At 55.1% G+C, this 20077-nt stretch overlaps 1 long non-coding RNA gene across 1 annotated transcript in view; it reads left to right on the forward strand.

The window, feature by feature from the left end:
* LOC120395868 overlaps positions 1–11848 on the forward strand; it is a 62978-nt gene extending 51130 nt beyond the window's left edge. Inside the window, exon 2 of the long non-coding RNA XR_005592867.1 lies at positions 11496–11848. This is a non-coding gene — a long non-coding RNA (uncharacterized LOC120395868). The remainder of the gene's footprint in view (positions 1–11495) is intronic.
* The last annotated feature ends 8229 nt before the right edge of the window (positions 11849–20077 follow it).

Raw genomic sequence — 20077 nt, forward strand, 5'->3', positions numbered from 1 at the left:
CGGGCAGCCAGGGGCGCCGGCGATGACAGGGCCGGTGCTGTGCCGGGGCTCGGGGGTCCCGAGAGCTCCTCCAAGCCGGGCCAAAGGGCAGTCCCTCCGGACGTGCCCGCCGCCCGGCAAAGGTAGCACCGGCCTCCCGTGGAGTAATGCACCCGTACTGGGCCCTGATAGGGGACCAGGAAAGACCCTCGAGCGCCTCGCCACGCGCCGCCGGCGACAGTTGAAGCTACACCTGCCGGCGGAACGAGAGGATGTGACGGAGGGCGGGGTCTTTGCAGCCCAAGGGGAGAGGGCTCACCACGGAGATGGGCTTCCCCAAAGTAGAGAGGGCGGGTAACAGGGCGACATTGGGCAGGAAGGGAGGGACGGAGGTCAGGACCACTCGGACACCCAGGTCCTCCAGCGGTTCCAGGGGGACGAACACGCCCCCCACCGCCAGGCCCTTCTCCACCTCCTCCTGGGCGGCGGCCTCCGAGGCAAGGAAGAAGACCGCCTTGCCAGACATTTTGGAGGCCGCCACGATGGCCGTGGCCCCACCACTCGCCAACGCCCGCACGTAGGTCTCCACGTGGGCGAGGCGGGCACCAGGAGGCAACGGACGCCGTGCTTCCGGTCAAGGTGGGGAAGGGGCCCCGCCGCTGTAGATGGTAGCGGAGGCGGCGGTCGGGGAGATGACGAGCGCGGGCGGGGGCCGCCGCCACCTGGGCGACGCCTGGGGGCCGAGGAGGGACACCCGCAGAGCTGGTGGAGGGAACAGCGGGAGGGACGCCGCGCCGGTGGCGGGCCGCGGCAGCGGTGGCAGGCTCCGCCATGGAGGGCTTAGCCTTTCTAGCGGGCCCTTCCTTCTTTTGCCCTGGCCCTTCCCGCTGGCTGGGGCTCCCAGAGGCAGAAGGGGCGAGGGACGTGGCAGCAGCAGAGGGCACCCGTCGGTCGCCGCTGCCGGCGCACCAGCGGAGCGGTGGCAGGTGGTCCGGCAGCGGCGGTAGAGGTTGAGACCGGGAGGCGCTTGGGGGGAGCAGGCGAGGGAGGGGGGACAGACGTCGTCCCGGGAATCCCACCCGCCGCGCCTCCCGCTATGCTGAATGGGGAGGGAGGGCAAACACCGGAGAAAGGGGGCGGGGGGGAGGAACAGGTCACCCACTCCCTGCTAGGCTGTGGGCAGGAGGAGGGTGCCAACAATGGGGAGGGGGCAGATACGGGACTATCGAGGACTTGGGGGAGTCAGGTACCGACACAGGAGCAAAATCCGGCTCCTCTAGCTGCACTAAGGGAGGGGGCGGGGGAAACAAGAGCAATGGGGGGTGCAGTGTAAGAGGGGCAACTTAAACAGGGGAGAGGCACAAGCGCACTGATGGAGCTATGGGTGCACGAGGGGAGGGGCTAATCAGGGTGAGGGGCCGCGGAGGGAGGGGAGCAACCAGGCTGGGAGTGAGGCAGAGGGACCAAGGGTCGGCTTCAGGGCCGGGGCAGGACAAACAAAGCTTCAAAGGGAGACGGGCGGGGCAGGCAAACAAACCGAAGCTGGGTAGGGGGGTGGGGGGGGAAGGCTACCAGGGGCGAACGGGGCAGGCAACAAGGGGCAAAGCTAGGGGGCCTGTCGCAGAGGGGAAGGGGTCAGTCCAGGGGAAGGGGGGGTGCGTGCACCCACAAGCACTTGTGCACAGTCAATGGCTAGCTGGCTGCTGCCGGAGGCCCAAACGGTGGCAATAGGGCGTGGCAGGCCAGGCGAGCAGCTGAGTCCCAGAGGCAGGAACTGAGGCAGATGGTAAGGGACTGCAGGGGAGGTGGAGGGGGCAGCGGTGGTGGTGGGGGCTGGGGGGACACAGATGGACCAGGGGCAGGCTCCACGCCACACCCCGTGTCCCCACAAACACAGTCTAAACCCCACCACTAGAGCACAGTCAAAAAGTTACTCAGTTTTTAAGGCCCCCTCCACAGTGGTCTTCAGATTCCTGTGCACTTCCCAGCAGCCGGTGGGCTTCTCAGTCCTCCTCCAGGCTCCAGCAGCTCCCCGGGACAAACACAACTCCAGCAGCAGCAGCAGCCTCTCCTCCTCCAGCAGCCCTGGTGGCCAGGCAGGAAGGACCCCCCACAGGTGGTAGCTGTAGTGGTGGGGTCCTGGCTTCTCCCTCCAGAGATGGGGGAGTGGGGGCTGGCCAGCAAGGCCCCCCCCACCCCTCACTCACTTGCTCAGCAGCAGTTGTAGCAGCAGCAGTCCTGGGAAGAAGCACTCCAGCCAACAGCAGCAGCCCAGGAAGGGAGAAGGAGCTCCAGCCAGCAAGGCAGCCAGAGAAGGGGGGCACTCCAGCCAGCAGGGCAGCCCAAGCAGGCAGAGCGCTCCCTGTACTATTGGGTAATCCGGGAGAGGGGGCGGGCGGAAGCCCGCCCCATGCTAACGGATCCCCCCCCCAGCCTAAGGGGAGGATCCACAGGGCCACGGAAACCCACTAAGTGCGGGGGACAACTAATAAAAGAACAGGGGTAGGAGTGAGGTCAAAGGGTCAGAAGGAGGGAGCCTGATGGGGACACTGAGCAGAGAACCCCGGACAGCGCCCACTGCTCCTCGAAGGCGTTAAGGGAGCCAGCGGACGCCGCCCAGAGGAACTCCGCCCGAGACGTGAGCGGACAAGGGACTGAAACAAGCCCCACAGTCGCAGGAGTCTCCGCCGCCAACCTCCTCTCCCTGGTCGCGTGGATGGCCTTTTTAGCCAGGGCGAGGAGGAGGTTGACCAGGAGGTCCCGCGACTTTGTGGGGCCACGGATAGGGAGTGCATGGATAAGGAGGTGGGGGGAAAAGTGCAACCAGAAACGCAAGAGGATATTAGTGAGGAGCCGGTATAGGGGCTGCAACCTGGCGCACTCTAGGTAAACATGCGCCCGGGTCTCCTCACGCCGCAGAAGGGCAGGTGTCCGGGACAGGGGTGAACCGCGCTGGCACACGCCCGTGCTCACGGCCCCGTGAAGGAGCCGCCAGCTGATATCCCCGGCGGGCCTCGGGACCAGGGTGGAGTACAGGCTGGCCCACCGGGGCTCCTCACCCTCCACAGGTGGCAAGAGGTCCCGCCACTTGGTGTCGGGGCGGGACACGAGGGTGAGGAAGTGAACGGTATGGAGCACGAGCGCCAGAGCTGTTTCCTTGGCGCGTTTGAGACGGACCGCTGCAGATTGCAGCCGGCTGGCGGAGAAGGGGCGGGGGCCGGTCGGGTCCACGGGCAGGGGCCCGGCGAAGAGGTCCGGAGGGCTCGGGTGGGGTGGGCGGGCGTGCCTCACGCAGGACCCGGTCGAGGTAAGCCCGAGCAGCGGGCGGCAAGCGGCCTTCACCTCCTGTAGTACGCGCCGGGAGTACAAGGTCTGAGAGCCCCATCCGCCGAGCGAGCGTCAGGATCCAGCCAGTCTCCCGGTCGTAGTCCAGGAGGTCTCCGACCCTGGTGGCTTCTGCCAGGACCAACCTCTGGCGCACCGCTGGGACTCCGCCACCTGCACACGGAGCTGAGGGTTGTGTAGCAGGGCTCCGCGAGGAGGTCTGCCCTCGGTGGCCGCCACGGACCTGGTCGCAGAGAACAGCTTCCAGGTCCGGAGGAGGTCCTGGTAGAAGACCGGCAGCCCGGAGAGGTCTCGCGAAGGCCCTCGGGTCGAGATAAAGGAGCTGCCGGTCGATCGGAGCCCTCGGAAGCGGCGCAGGAAGGCGTGCGCCAGGGCTCTCCATGCCGGACTACCCGCACCATAAAGGAGCCTCTGCAGTGCCTGGAGGCGGAAGACGTGGACCTGAGTGCGGAGGCACTTCAGGCCCTGCCCTCCCTCCTCCAGGGGCAGGTGGAGTACCCCTGCAGGGACCCAGTGCAGTCCTGGCCAAAAGAACTCCAGCACCACCCTCCGGAGGTCGGTCAGGAACACCGGGGCCGGGACCAGGGTGTTGAGCCGGTACCAGAGCATGGACAGGACCAGTTGATTGAGCACCTCGGAGGGAAAGGCACCGGAGGAGTCCTGTCCATTTCCGGAGCCGCCCGCCACCCTGCCCAGCAACCTTGCCAGTTCTCCGGCGGAGAGGGATGCGTGGCAGAAAGGTAAACGCCGAGATAGAGCAGCGGACCCGCTCCACCGGATGGCCTGAAGCGCGGGTGGGAGGGAGCTCGCCTGCCACCCGTCCCCGACCACCAGGCCAGAGCTCTTGACCCAGTTGACCCGGGCGGAGGAGGCCGCCGAGTACACGGCTTGGCAGGCCTCCACCCGCGCCAAGTCGCCCGGGTCCTGGACCACGAGGAGCACGTCGTCGGGCGCACGCCGACAGGACCAGCCGCAGCCCGCCCCGGCACCAACCTCGCCAACCTCCTGCGGAGGAGACAGAGGAAGGGCTCGATCGCCAGGGCGTACAGCTGGCCCGAGAGGGGCACCCTGCCGCACTCCCGCCCGAAGCTGACCGGCTCGGTCAGGGTCCAGTTGAGCCTGACCAGACACTCTGCGGAAGCGCACAGCACCTGGAGAAAGCCCACAAACTGGGGTCCAAGCCTAACGCCTGCAGAGTGCCCAGGAGATACCCGTGGTCCACCCTGTCGAACGCCTTCTCCTGATCCAGGGACAGGAGGCGAACGACAGACCATCCCTGCACCCAAGCTCCAAGAGATCCCGGACCAGATACAGGTTATCGAAGATAGTACGCCCGGGACGGTGTAGGTCTGGTCTGGGTGGATCACGTCCTCCAGCACGGACCCTAGCCGAATCGAAATGGCCTTTGCAACAATTTTATAGTCCGTACTGAGGAGCGAGATGGGACGCCAATTCAGAATCGCGGAGGTCCCCTCTTCGGCAATAAAGCAGCACGGCTCGCCTGCACGAGAGAGGAGGACCCGCCCGCAAGGACTCGGCCCAGACGGTGACTAGGTCTGGGCCGAGGACGCCCCAGAACACGCGGTAGAACTCCACGGTCAGCCCGCCCATGCCCGGGATTTATTGGTGGGCATGCGACGGAGGGCTTCCAGAACTCAGCCAGAGTGAGAGGCAGCTCTAGCCGGTCCCGGTCGCCCGCGCTGACCATCGGGAGTCTGTCCCAGAGCACTTTGCAAGCGGCAGGATCGGTCGGATCCGGGAGAAAAGGCGCCGTAGAAGGTCCGGCCTCTCGCACATCTCCGCCGGATCCGTGAGGGGGAGCCGCCCCGCCAGGAGGCAGGTGACGTGCTTCTTGGCCCTCCGCTTCTCCAGGGCGAAGAAGCGGGAGCCGCGATCCATCTCCCGAAGGAGGCGGATGCGGATCGAACAAAGGCGCCCGGCCCGATGGTCTTCGAGGACCCGGAGCTCCTCCCGCTTCTCCCGCACGCCCGCAGCGGGATGGATCTCGGTTGGCGGCCAGACGCCTCCAGCTCTAAGACCTCCCGCCCAACTGCCCTATCGCCGCATCCTCCGCCGGCTGGCGCCCGGTGTAGTCACGGCAGAAGAGCCGGGCGCGCACCTTCCCACGCCCCACCACCGCCGCGCCGAGGAAAGGCTCGCCGCTGCCCTCGCCAGGCCAGCCAGAACTCCCGGAAGGACGCCACGGCCCCATCCTCCAGCAAGCTGTTGTTGAAGTGCCAATAGGCGGCCCGGCCTCTCCGCGCATAGAGAGGCCGCCACGGTGACAAGGTGGTGGTCGAAAAAAGGGGCCGGCGGACGCTGGAGGACTGGGCCCGTGAGAGATGGAACCGGGACAGATAGATGCGGTCCAACCGGGAGTGGCACGACCGATGGGCTCCACCGGACATAGGTGTACGTGGAGGCGTCGTCCGGGTGGTGGTCGCGCCAGACGCCCACCAGGGAGTGATAGGCGATGATCTCCTGAGGACGCCCGCGGCGGCCGGGCTCTGCTCGGTCCCGAGCGGTCCCGCTCCTCGAGGACGGTGTTAAAGTCCCGCCCAGGACCAGGCACTCACGAGGATCCAGGGAGCCGAGGAAGGCGGACGCCTGCCGATAGAACTGCAGCCGCTCGGGGCAAATGCTGGGGCATAGATGTTGATGAGGTTGACCACAAGCCCCGCCATGCGGACCGGAGGTGCAGCAGGCGGCCCGGCACAGCCTCGGCGACCCCAGCACCTCTGGCCGTAGGTCGGGGAGAACAGGTAGCCACTCCAGCCTGATGGGTGGTGAGATGGCTGAAGTAGACCCCGTCCCCACTCCAGCCGCCAGTTAGCCCGGCCGGATCCGTGTGGGTCTCCTGCAGGAAAACCACGGAGTACCCTCCCGAAGGAAGGAGAGCACCTGGCTCCTGCGGAAACCCACCCTACAGCTCCGGGCGTTTAGTGTGGCAAAGGTGATGACTGCCATGAGGAGGGCTGGGGGATCCACGGCAGCAGGGCGCCACGGCCCCGTTGGGCCACGCAGCAAACCGTGGCCCACCCGAGCGAGCAGGAGTCACGGAAGCCGCGCGCCCGGTGGTAAGCCGCGACATTCTGCTTCCCGGTCCCCTTGCCCTCCCCTGAGGGCCGCGTGGCCAGGAGGATCCGTGGAAGTCCCCAGCGCTGGAGAGCAAGCACGACCTTGTTGCGGGAGCCCCGGACGTCCTCCAAGAAGTCCCGCACCTCTCGCAGCGTATGGGGATGGAGCCTGGCGCAGCCCGTGGCCTACTGGGACGGGCAAGCAGGCGGACCCGGCTCAGTGGGGCGGCGGAGGGAAGATTGCAGCCCCTAGTGGGTCGGGACTGTGGAACTCAAGGCCGCTCCTGGGAGTCATCCTCCTGGAAAGGGAAGGAGACAGCTCCAGGGGCGGCAATAACATCACGGGAGGTGGAGGGGCAGGGCTGGGGTCAGGAGCAGGGGCGGGGAGGGAGAGACGGGACCCTGGGCCTCAGGAGCCGAGCCATCAGTAAGTGGCTCCTCGCGGCCAGGTACGGGAGTTGGAGGGGTAGGGAGGGTCCCCAGTGACACGGGCTCAGGCTCAACGGCAGGCAGAGCAGCCCGGCACGGGAGATGTGGAACCCTCAGGGGCCCCCACCGGGAAGGAACCCGGTGCTCCGCACCACCGAGGACACCCCGGTAGCCCATCTCCTTGCCACGAGGCACCGGCCGTCACCTCAACAGGCTCGGCGGCCAGCAGCGGGTGCCATCCGCAGCCGGGCAGGTCGAGGTGTCCAGGGGACCCTCGGAGGCGGGAGCAGACGCAGCTGGAGGGTTGGTGGAGCACGGGAAGGGAAGCTGGGGTGAGGTCAGCTAGATCAAGGCCCGTCGGCAGAGGGTCGTCCTCCCCTGGGGTGACCGGGGTCAGACCCAGGGCCTCGATCTCCTCGAAGATGGAGGGGAGCTCACCTCCCACCACCCCGGGGTCCTCCCCACTCGCGCCCGAGGCGACGCCACCTCGGGTGTTGCAGGGGTACAGGCGGCAAGGGACCAGGAGGGGCCGCAGCGGAGGCCTCCGCAGGTGGGGACTGCGGAGGAGGGATGGTGGTACCCTCCGGTGCTGCCACGTCTTCCCTAGCCGTCATCGGCAGATGGGTCAACCCCTGGGGCGCGGCAGAAGGCTCGGTGTCGGCGGCCCCCTTTCTGGTCTTACGGGGGGTTTCCGCCTCAGGTGGCACGGGCGGAGCTCGAGCCTTCCGCTTGCCCCGCTTACCCTCCACCCGGGTCCAGCCCTCCATGGCATCATCGGTGGGCCGGTCGACAGGGGTTGGGTCGGGGGGCAAGGAGGCCAGTTCGGGGGCTCGGAGAGGCACTGGGGGGACAGCAGGAGAGAGGGAAGAGTCCCCCTGGGGAGAGCCCTCTCCCACGCCCGGCAGTACCCCTGCCGCACCCTCCTCCACAGGCCCCGCCAGAGTGCAGGTAGCGGAGGCGGGGCTCTCCCGCTCATCAGGGCGCCCTGGAGGACGACCCCCTGAGGCCCGAGCGGGAGCAGTGATGGACCGAGGAGGAGGAGGGGCGGCTCTGGGTACCGGGCAGCCAGGGGCGCCGGCGATGACAGGGCCGGCGCTGTGCCGGGGCTCGGGGGTCTCGAGAGCTCCTCCGAGCCGGGCCAAAGGGCAGTCCCTCCGGACGTGCCCCGTCGCCCGGCAGAGGTAGCACCGGGCCTCCCGTGAGTAGTGCACCGGTACTGGGCCCCTGAAGGGGACCAGGAAGGACCTCGAGCGCCTCTCCGCACGTGCGCCGGGCGGCAGCTGAAGCTGCACCTGCCGCGGAACGAGAGGACGTGACGGAGGGCGGGTCCTTGCAGCCCAAGGGGAGAGGGCTCACAATGGAAATGGGCTTCCCCAGGGTCGAGAGGGCGGGTAACAGGGCGGCATTGGGCAGGAAGGGAGGGACGGAGGTCAGGACGACACGGACCCCCAGGTCCTCCAGCGGCTCCAGGGGGACGAACACGCCCCCCACCGCCAGGCCCTTCTCCACCGCCTCCTGGGCGGCGGCCTCCGAGGCAAGGAAGAAGACCACCTTGCCGTACATTTTGGAGGCCGCCACAATGGCCGTGGGCCCCACCACCCTCGCCAACGCCCGCACGTAGGTCTCCACGTGGGGCGAGGCGGGCACCAGGAGGCAACGGATGCCGTGCTTCCGGGTCAAGGTGGGGAAGGGGCCCCGGCCGCTGTAGATGGTAGCGGAGGCGGCGGTTGGGGAAGATGACGTAGCGGCGGGCGGGGGGGCCGCCGCCACCTGGGCGTACGCTCTGGGGGCCGAGGGAGGGGCACCCGCAGAGCTGGTGGAGGAACAGCGGGATGGACGCCGCGGCCGGTGGCGGGGCCGCAGCAGCGGTGGCAGGCCCCGCCATGGAGGGCTTAGTCTTTCTAGCGGGGCCCTTCCCCTTCTTTTTGCCCTGGCCCTTTCCGCCGGCTGGGGGGGTTCCCCCAGAGGCGGAAGGGGCGAGGGACGTGGCAGCAGCAGAGGGCACCCCATCGGTCGCCGCTGCCGGCGCCTCGGCGGGAGCGGTGGCAGGAGGTCCGGCAGCGGCGGTTGAGGTCGAGACCGGGAGGCGTTTGGGGGAAGCGGGCGAGGGAGGGGGGACAGACGTCGTCCCGGGAATCCCACCCGCCGCGCCTCCCGCCATGCTGAACGGGGAGGGAGGGCAAACACCGGAGAAAGGGGGCGGGGGGGAAGAACAGGTCACCCACTCCTCCCTGCTAGGCTGTGGGCAGGGAGGAGGGTGCCAACAATGGGGGCAGATACGGGACTATCAAGGACTTGGGGGTCAGGTACCGACACAGGAGCAAAATCCGGCTCCTCTAGCTGCACTAAGGGAGGGGGCGGGGGAAACAAGAGCAATGGGGGGTGCAGTGCAGGAGGGGCAACTTAAACAGGGGAGAGGCACAAGCGCACTGATGGGACTATGGGCGCACGAGGAGGGGCTAATCAGGGTGAGGGGCCGCGGAGGGAGGGGAGCAACCAGGCTGGGGGTGGGTCAGAGGGACCAAGGGGCTGGCTCCAGGGCTGGGGCAGGACAAACAAAGCTTCAAAGGGAGACGGGCGGGGCAGGCAAACAAACTGAAGCTGGGCTGGGCTGGGCTGGGCTGGGGGGGGGGGGAAGGCTACAAGGGGCGAACGGGGCAGGCAACAAGGGGCAAGGCTAGGGGGCCTGTTGCAGAGGGGAAGGGGTCAGTCCAGGGGAGGGGGGGGTGCGTGCACCCACAAGCACTTGTGCACAGTCAATGGCTAGCTGGCTGCCGCTGGAGGCCCAAACGGTGGCAATAGGGCGTGGCAGGCCAGGCGAGCAGCTGAGTCCCAGAGGCAGGAACTGAGGCAGATGGTAAAGGCCAGCAGGGGCTGTGGAGGGGCAGCGGTGGTGGTGGGGGTTGGGGACACAGATGGACCAGGGGGCAGGCTCCACACCACACCCCCGTGTCCCCACAAACACAGTCTAAACCCCACCACTAGAGCACAGTCATAAAGTTACTCAGTTTGTAAGGCCCCCTCCACAGTGGTCTTCAGATTCCTGTGCACTTCCCAGCAGCCGGTGGTCTTCCCAGTCCTCCTCCAGGCTCCAGCAGCTCCCCGGGACAAACACAGCTCCAGCAGCAGCAGCAGCTCCTCCTTCTCCAGCAGCCCTGGTGGCTAGGCAGGAAGGACCCCCCACAGGTGGTAGCTGTAGTGGTGGGGTCCTGGCTTCTCCCTCCAGAGGTGGGGGAGTGGGGGCTGGCCAGCAAGGCCCCCCCCACCCCTCACTCACTTGCTCAGCAGCAGTTGTAGCAGCAGCAGTCCTGGGAAGAAGCACTCCAGCCAACAGCAGCAGCCCAGGAAGGGAGAAGGAGCTCCAGCCAGCAAGGCAGCCAGAGAAGGGGGGCACTCCAGCCAGCAGGGCAGCCCAAGCAGGCAGAGCGCTCCCTGTAGTAGGGTGGACCCTGCTCCGGCCCTGAGGGCTTGGAAAAGCAGCCTGGCAGGGCTTGAGAGGGGTGGCTCTGGAAGCTGGGCTGATTAAAGAAGTGGCTGCAGCTGGGGCCACGCCCCAAACTGAAGCCCTGGGGATTATAAGAGGCAGGGAAGCCAGAGCACAAAAAGAGTCTCTCTCTGGCTCCAGAGAGAGATGGGCCTGGCTGCCTAGAGGCTGAGGCTAGAGTACCTGGGTGAAGCAGGGCTGGGAACAGGCTGAGGAGCTGGGGAAGCTCCAGCCTGGAAAGCCCTAGGCTGCGGCCTAGCTTTGGGCTAACGGGTACTGGGGGTTGCAGAGGGCAGCCCAGGGGTAGGACAAGGCAGCAGGTCCAAACCCCCTTGCCTGTGATGAGTGGGCTGATACTGCAGTCTGCCCCAGGGTGTGGGGCTAGACCATGACTGTCAGTAGCCACTACTGAGGCAAGGCGGGGATAGAAGCGTGGGGTTCCCCTGGGAGGGGGAGACCCAACCATAGATAGGGGGCACCGGGTCCAGGGAGGGACGCCGGGGCCAGAGAACAGGCGGGTCACCAGCCTGCCGAGGGCGCTCCAGGGCCGGACCGAGGGACATTCCGGGACCGACCAGCAGGAGGCGCGGCAGGGGTGAGTACCACCCGCTTACAGTCAGCTAAAGAAAATGAAAACATTTTGGAAAAAATGAGGTGAAAATTTAATTCTGTCTCTGGTACTGCAATTTTTGGAACAGGCTACTCATGAGACTAGCTTTTACACTTTAGGAGTTAATCTTAATACACTATAAGGATAATTCATCTTCAGACAGTTTCTCCACTGATTTAGGTAACATAAGGATGTTCTCCACATCTCTTATTTTTTCAGGAAAATATATTTTATTGTGAAAATACTCCTTTTATTTGAATTTTCCTATATCTTATATAATATCCCAAGGCAATGATACAGCCAAAAAGCTTGTTGTAAATCCATATCTACCTTTTGGCACTTTCCATGAAGACTCCTTTCCTATAATGGCAATTTGTTGTGTTTTAGTAACATCCAGCCTTCCTTCCAGGTTCCTTTGTTCTTCCTCCTTCTTCTCCTCTTGGGCATTTCTCTAAGCCGTAGTGCTCACTGACAGAGGGACTAGCAAGTCCACTTTTCTCATTCTCTCTCTCTTCAGCAATAGTCCAAAGCCGTTATACAATTTACAGTTCTTTCATTCACATACTTACAGGATTCTCAGAAAAAAGTTGGGAGCACATACTGTATCCAGTATAAGTACAAGGGCCCAATCCTGCAAGAAGCTGAGCTACACTCATTTCTGCTGAAGCCAATGGCATTCATCACTTCACAGCAACAGGCCCAGGATGACTTAGGAGCTGTGGGTTCATCCTTAGTATGACTCTTTGCTTTTTGTCAGCTTATGACAAATGTATTTTACTGGACTCTTTTGTCTAATATAATTTTCTTTCCTTACTGGTTTAACAAAAAAATCAAACAAACCTTTTCAGGAGAAGGAGAAAACAGTGAATAAGAAACTGAAAAACAAGGAAAGAAAAAAAACAATAAAGAATAAAGAAACACTGATAAGTAGATTCCATGTGTCAGTCTATGTTGTGAAGATATTAACAAGCAAATATTTGACATTAGGCTTTGTAATGGTTATTTTTAGGCTGTTAATAAGTGGCACTTTGCCATGACACCCTTTTAATGGCTCCAGAGGGATCATTATGAGGTATCATATTAACCCCATACTATAAGTTAATATACATACAGTAGAAAGTAACTCTGTATCAGCACTGCAGATAAACACTGTGTTGTTATTAATTTGTATTGCAGTAATGCCCAGAGGCTTCAATTGGGGGCCCATTATGCTAGTCCATACGCATCTAATGAAAATATGGTCCCTGACCCAAAGAGATTGCTGCCCAAGGCCTGGATTCAGAAGAGATTTACATACATGCATAAAAATGTCTGGAGGGTAAATTTGCAAAACATCTCTCAAATTTTAGGACAAGGTCTTTTTCTTTGTGAGCTCTTTACACTTACATTTCTCCTTTCAAAAAACTGAAGATCTGTCTGTGCAATTTAAACTCTGCATTTGGGTATAGAACACTCCCCTTGAACTATAACATGGTAACCTGATATCTTGGATTTCCTGGAATATTCCCAGAATCAGGAAGAGAAGAATCTTGTTATGGATGGGACCTGAATGAATGTCAGAAAAGACAATAGGGGCATTTCAGCAGACACCTGCTTCCACTTTGCTGAGAGTTGAGTCTGTAAAATGCAGATTTATTCTAAGTGCCACCATCTTTTTAGAGAGAAGACCCACGAGGACCAAAGTCGTGATTGGTAAATCTAAAAGAAATTTGGAGATTTGATTTGGATAAACCAGACTTTAATCTGAAAGTTGGACTGGAGATAGCTGAACAAGACAATTTCTTTAGGGGTTGTCAGTTCTGTTTTTCCCTCAGGCAACTGCAGTGCTAGAAAATGTCATGACATGTCCTATTTCAGTCCTGTGTGGAACCAGGGAATGAAGAGAGGTGTTAATGTTTGAAATAATCAAGTTTCTTTTTTCCCCACAATTGTGTACGTACGTGTGAATTTAGAGTTCCTGAAAGTTGCTGGATTGACAGCCATGCTGCTGCCAGTTCTGTATCGGATCTGTGGATAGAGGACTCCAGTCTTCAGGGTTGTCAGCTTAACACTTTTTGTGGAAACAAGAGTCACACATTATTTAAAGTGTACTGTATATACATCTAAAATACACTGTGCTTTTATCAAGACTAAAGGGCATTCAGTCTGGCAAGATGTGGCTGGATGGGAGGAAGGTTTCAAGGGCTGGAATACTAGGATGGGAAAGATTAACAATGTATTTATTTTATTTTAATTTGTACAAATAATCATAAAAGCAACACCTTCCCCCCACCTCTGTGCTCCCTTGAAAATACCTAAAATACAGCCCAATTAAGACAAACAGTAGCAAACCAATACTTTCTTTTCATAAAAGAAGAGCCAGTCCACAAAACCAAAATTTCCCCTCTCAGCTCTGACAACATTCCAATCTCACTCCAAATAAAAATCCATTTTTATCATAGAATTCCCATTGAAAGCAATGGAAGCTTTTGCTTGGGGAATGGAATTGTTAATTTTAAGAGGAAGGGAATGGTCCAGTGAGTAGGGCAGTAGCTAGCTAAAGACTTGGTTTACCTGACTGCACTACCTCCCAGATGTGTTGTGAGGATAAATACATTAAAACTTGTGTGGCTCTCAAACACTATAGTAATGAGGGTCAGATAAATCCCTTGTACAGATGAATGGAGTTTTGGGGTTCTAAGTCATAGTGTCAGAGGGCCATATTCTGGCAAGGCAGTGGGGCTAGGAGTGGAGTAAGGTGCCACTCAATGTTCAGGATAACAGAATATGGGCCAAAAATGTCAGTCAGTGAAGTTACAGTTTTCAAAGCATTATTCACCTCACCAAATTCGTCCATTGAATAATGGCTGTTGTGCTTTCATTTTCTGCATAGTGTTTTCAACATTTATCTCATTATTTAAAGGTCCATAGAACTATAACAGTATTTAAAAGAGAACTAGATAAATTCATGGAGGCTAAGTCCATTAATGGCTATTAGCCAGGATGGGTAAGGAATGATGTCCCTAGCCTCTGTTTATCAGAGGGTGGAGATGGATGGCAGGAGAGAGATCACTTGATCATTACCTGTTAGGTTCACTCGCTGTGGGGCACCTGGCATTGGTCACTGTCAATAGACAGGATACTGGGCTGGATGGACCTTTGATCTGACCCAGTATGGCCATTCTTATGTTCTTATGTCCATCAAGGACTCTCAACTACTTTTAATGGGCCATAATAGCACAAATACTGCAGATATGTTGAAACAAAATTAGAGCTACAAATCATAATCAAAACAAGGACATTTGTTGTGTAGCTTGTCACTTCGAGTGAGTGGAGTGACAGCTTTGTTTGAATGTCCTTGCTTTTGTCAGTTCCTGATAGGCTCTTAGCATTAATTTAATGTAATGTGAAGTCACTTATTTGATAATTTTATTGCTTGAATAAAACCACTTTAAAACAGATATGAGGAAAATTTAAATGAATAGAAAACTGATTATCATTTCTGAGGTGAGTTTTGCTCACAAAAATGAGGGACTGTAGACTTAATCTAAAGCCCATCTCTGAAGTCATTGGGCAGATCAGGAACTAAGTGGTCTATCTTATACCAGGAGGGCATGGGAAGAAAATGTGCAAGTGGCCCTATATAAAATTACCTATGAATGTCCATCCTCCCTACTGGCAGTATGACACCCTGGCTTTTGCAGCAGAGGGCTTTCCTTAAAGGATGGCTGACAACCATGCCAAATGTTGTGCTGATTTTTGAAGAAGACAAACACAGTTGGTTTAAAGATGTATCAGTCCATGCATCTTAGGGTGACCAGACACCAAATCTGGGGGGTGGGAGGTAATAGGAGCCAATATAAGAAAAAGACCCAAAAATTGGGATTGTCCCTATAAAATCGGGACATCTGGTCACCCTAACGCATCTACAAAGTTAGGAGCTGCAATTTAGCATTTGTATAGCAAATGGCTGTGCAAATCATACAATCACTGAAATGCAGGACTAGAAGTCCTCAAGAGGTCATCAAGTCAAGCTGAGGCAGGACCAAGTAAACCTAGACTATCTCTGACAGTGTTAGTCCAACTTAATCTTAAAAACCTCCAATGATGGGGATTCCACCACCTCCTTTGGAAGCTATTCTAGAATATAACTACCTTTATAGTTAGAAAGTTTTTCCTAATATCTAACCTAAATCTCCCCTGCTGCAGATTAGTCCCATTATTATTTATCCTAATTTCAGTGGACATGGAGAACAAACGATCACCATCCTCTTTATAAAAGCCTTTAGGATTAGACTTCAAAATGACCTGGATAAATTAGAGAATTGGTCTGAAATCAATAAGATGAAATTCAGTAAAGACAAGTGCAGAGTACTACACTTATGAAGGAAAAAGAAAATGCACAACTACAAAATGGGAAATGACTGGCTAAGTGATATCACCTAGCCAGTCATTTCCCATTTTCAGTTTGCTGGGGATTTTGGTATTTATGAATTTGCTTTTGTTCTGATTTGGCATTAAAGCAAATTTACGGAATTTCTCAGGAAAATGGAGATCCCTGAATATTTGTTCCGGAATATGGTGTTCCTGAAATGAAATGTGATACTGACATTCTTGTCACTGAATAGCAGCCATTAAAATTGACAAGAATGTCAATTTCACTCAGCTGCTCCTAGGGGAGCAGAGAGTCTTCAAGCCCCCAGAGCCTGGCTGCATCAAAGGATCTGGGGCTGCTAGCTTTCCTGCCAGAGCTGTGAACCCCAAAACCTGCCCGTGTTTCAGTGAAAGTTTCACTGAACCTGTAATAAGGCTGGGTGAAACATTTCTGTACAAAGAATCATCATTCCTTTAAACTTCTGACCAGCTGTAGTCATAACCCCCTCTTTGAATCCATCTCTGGATCTCAGTCATCCTGCACCAAAGCTAAGGTCTTCTCACTTCCAAAGGCCTGTACAGCTTTGTCCCTGCCTATATCTCTGCCGTCCTTTCTTCTTGCCCCTTCCTCTCTTTGGATTCTTTTTAGCTTCCCTTTGTGTCCTCTCTGTTGAGTTTTTGTGTTTTTTCTTCTATTCTTTCCTATGTGCTTGGATCCACCTACACATTCTTGCATGTCCAAACAATTTTCTTTTCATCTAGTGATGTGACAAATTCACTTTTTCCGGATTTGCTGGAAAGTGAATACCCTCCCCGAATTATAATCAGATACCAGGTACTATACAAACTCAGCATTAAGGGATGTCACACAGGTTTTGAATACAAATTTGTCTCATTTTTTCCAGCATTGCTGTAAAAGTGGCATCAATAAAACTACTCCACAGCTATAAACTGAAACTGTAAACCTATAATCCATAACACCAGTAGTGATTTATCAATAGAGTTGGCTGACTAATGGAAACATTTATTGAGAAATAATTATGAAAATGTCAAAATTGCCAATGAATATTATTCCCCCATCTTTAATCTATGTAGAATAATCATCCATACTACTACAGAAATCATTATATCTTCTTGCAGAAGTAATCCATGAAGGTTTAAATATATTTGCAGCAAAATTCTCAGACAGCGGAAAGCTGTGATGAGCCATCAAACAAGGAGTGATCTGGAAACTGATTCATACAAGAAGGTAATATGGAGGCTACAGAATAAATTAAGATTATACTTTGTAAATTTGTTCAATAAGCTATAACTCTGACAAGGAACGTTTTAAGAAAATAACACTCCAGGAAAAGATAATCAATCATCTAAAAGTTGTGAGGAAAATTAAGGTCATGCAAATTACATATTCTACTCTCAGTAGTTAAAAATGAAATACAGATCATGACATTGCAACCATTGCCTTTGTGATTGTCCCCTAGTAGTAAATAGAGCACCACTGCTGTCTCTTTGATAGTGATAACATACTAGCAAGGAAAAAAAAAGTGAAAATTACTCACATTTCATGTTGGAATATCTAAAGCGCACACTTCCAGGTCTCCTGTATACTTTCACCCTTTTAATGCTTTTTTAGACTTTACTCCAAAATGGACCCCTCATTATCTCCTAGCAGATGTGCTTTTTTAGGCATTTTAAAAAAGTGAACTCATACAAGTTTTTTTTTTTGTTAAAGAAAAACATGACTAAAAATACTCTATGTATTATGACCCTCCCTGCCATGGAACACTTCAGAATCCTCTTTTGGGGGCATACACATGAGGGCAGATCCTCAGCTATGTGAATTGTTTTAGCTCCTTTGACTTGAACTGAGCTATGTCTATTCACACCAGCCAAAGAAATACACCGGACATTCTGGTGTGCTCCTGTGTAGAATGGATAGGGAGTGCAATTGAAGCAGAGGAGAAGGAAAGCACTGAATTTAGAGTCAATAATGTAATCCTGATATTATTCAACGTTCTAAACCCATGTGTGAAAGAGAGCGCTGAATCAAGTCCTGCTTTCTGGCTGTACCAGTTATTAACTGCTAGGAAAAGAATGGTGCTGCAAACAGTGGGGGAAAAAAAAAAAAGTAATCACGGCATCATTAATCAGACAAAGTGGAAAAAGATCAAATGGTAATTACTTTATATTATCTTCATTCATTTGATTCACATGATTTAGAATAGAAATAATGACCCCAAGTCAGGCATTTCCAAGTGGTTAATTCTTGAATTTTAGGGCCCAAGAAATCAGGATTCAGTTCCTCTATCTGGTCATTAACTGGCAGTAAATACCTTCCCTGTCATTTATTATTGCTTCATTATACCCTAATTGGCATGTAGAATGTTTGCACAATAATTGACAATATTTGAAAGTGTGTGTCAACTTCATTTTGAATGACATTATGTGCAATAACAGCTATGGATAACTGATGTGGATGCTAAAATATTGATCAAAGTTTTCAACGCTTCTGCTGTTTCAAAACCCTTTTTCTCAAAATAACAAAAGGCATCTGTTCAATTTTAAAGGGCTAAGGGCCTGATTCTGATCTTGTAGACTAGTGTAATACTGATGTGAGATTAGAATCAGGCTTTAATTACTTGGTTATTTTTTTTCTAAATTAACCCATTGGGGATCATAGGGTATGTTAACACTGCAATGTAAGCCCAGTGTTTGATAGGCTCAGGCACAACTCCCTATCAAAGAGCCCTTAGAGGGCCAGCTGTGATCCAGTGGGTAGCACACCCAGTATCGCCTCTCAGCAGGAAGGCCTTTCAGTCAGTTCCTCACCCGAGGATTGGCTTAGCTTCACCTCAGGTTTGCAATGTCCTTGTCCTCTTTTTATCAGAGGGGAGTGAGGCTGGAATGTGGCTTATGCCTCTCCTGCAGCAGGGGCAGTTGGAAAGGGAGCTCAGGCCTTCCCGCTCCACCAGGCTCCAATCCAGAGCCCTAAGAGGGTCAACAGTGCCTGACATCCTGGAGTGCCCTCAGAGTTACCCTTCCTGTGTCACGTCCTACCATCTCCGTCCCCACACTCCAAGTCCAATATGAGGTAACAAAAGAAGAAGAAAATACGACTAAACCTTCATCCCCAACTGGGCTCAGTGTACAGTCCTGTTCCTCACAGGGAGGCTTCTTTGGCACCCTTGTCCAGCAGTCCTCAGGGTATGTCTGTCTTCCTCCATGTTCTGAGCTGAGTTTCTCCCTTTTAAGATTCCTTTCCACTTGGAGCATGCTCTGCAGGGCTAGAGGAGGCTAAGGCTACCTGGGCCCAATATTGTCCTTTAACTCCTTTAGGCCCAGTGTGGGGTGGGGTTTGTACACCCCATCACACCTCTCTTCCATCTATACTCAAATCCCACTAACCCAGGGCTTGGATCCAGGGTCCCAGGACTCCATGGGGTGGAGGATCTGTACTTGAGTCAAGCCAGGACCCAACATTCAAGCCCTGTAGCTTTGCAGCGTAGACACAATCTCACTGGACTTGTGCTCTGGGAGTCCATCAAAAGTATTCCACAATCCCACAAGCTGATTTCTTTGTCCTCTGGACAGTCGAGTTTGGTGAAAAGTCTAGTTTTCCCATACTGCACCATGAACAAAAGGCTGGAGTGGACACATTTTGGGAGGGTGCCTAGGAATTCTTGGATTAGGTGGTTGGATTTGGGCCTTCATAATGCAGTGTAGATGCTAGAGCCCCAGAGTCGGACCCAGGATTCAACAGTTTGTAACCCGGGGTTACAAATGAGTGTAGACACTCAGCCCTAGCTTAACAAACTCAGGGTATGCTAATTTGAGTTCCACTAATCCCAGGTTTACATTGCAGTTTAGACTTACCCTAAGAGGTTTTGAGTTAATGTTTGAAATCTCAAGAATGGGTGCAGCAGAGAATGATTTTAGTGATGCGGGGCCTGATTCTAATATCTTTTAAACTGGTTTTACGCCAGTCTAACTCCTTTAAGTTCAACTGAATTACACCAGTTTTAAATCAGTATGGCATCAGAATCAGTGATGAAGTCATTCTTGATTTACACAGCTGTGTATGAGTTCAGAATCAGACCCTTAGTTGGTAGTCCTCTGTTCTCTGGGACAGACATGCAGCCCTGCCGACGGGGGTGGGCAAAGGGGGCAATTGCCCACGGGCCTGGGTGATTTAAAAGGGCTCAGGGGCCCCTGGCCACTGCCGCTTCTGCAGTAGCAGCGGCGGCCAGGAGCCCCGGGCCCTTTTAAATCGCCTGGGTGGGCCGCAGGGCACCTATGCACTTGAGACCACTCCGGGCCCCATGCTTTGGGTGCTCTGCAGGCTGGCATGTGCAGTCTTGGAAGTGATAGATTCGTCACTTCTGTCCTGGGCCCAACACAGGGACGGCCATGGTCCTGGCCCTGGGGCCCGGAATTTCTGTTGATGGGCCTGCGATATGAAAATATCCCATATTGCTATTTGGGACGGCATGCTGCTGAAGCTGTCATTTTTCATGTGAGACATCAAAAGGTCATAAGTATGTCTAGCCACTAAAGAACCATTGGCACCTTTCAAAGTCATTTTTCAAAAGTAGTATTGGTCCCATTGTCCCAGTGAAACTCCATTTGGGTAACTGTATATAGTCATTTTGAATTCCTTCATCAGTTTCAGACACATACAGTATTCACTTTCTGTCCTAAATTGTTTGTATAATGTTGCTGTTAAACAGGTACCCTATTGCAGCTCAGAAGTACATTTCAGATGGGTGAAATAATTTATATTTATCTATTGTTATATGGTTT

The sequence above is a fragment of the Mauremys reevesii genome, linkage group 1 (assembly GCF_016161935.1).
Source record: "Mauremys reevesii isolate NIE-2019 linkage group 1, ASM1616193v1, whole genome shotgun sequence".
NCBI lineage: Eukaryota > Metazoa > Chordata > Testudines > Geoemydidae > Mauremys > Mauremys reevesii.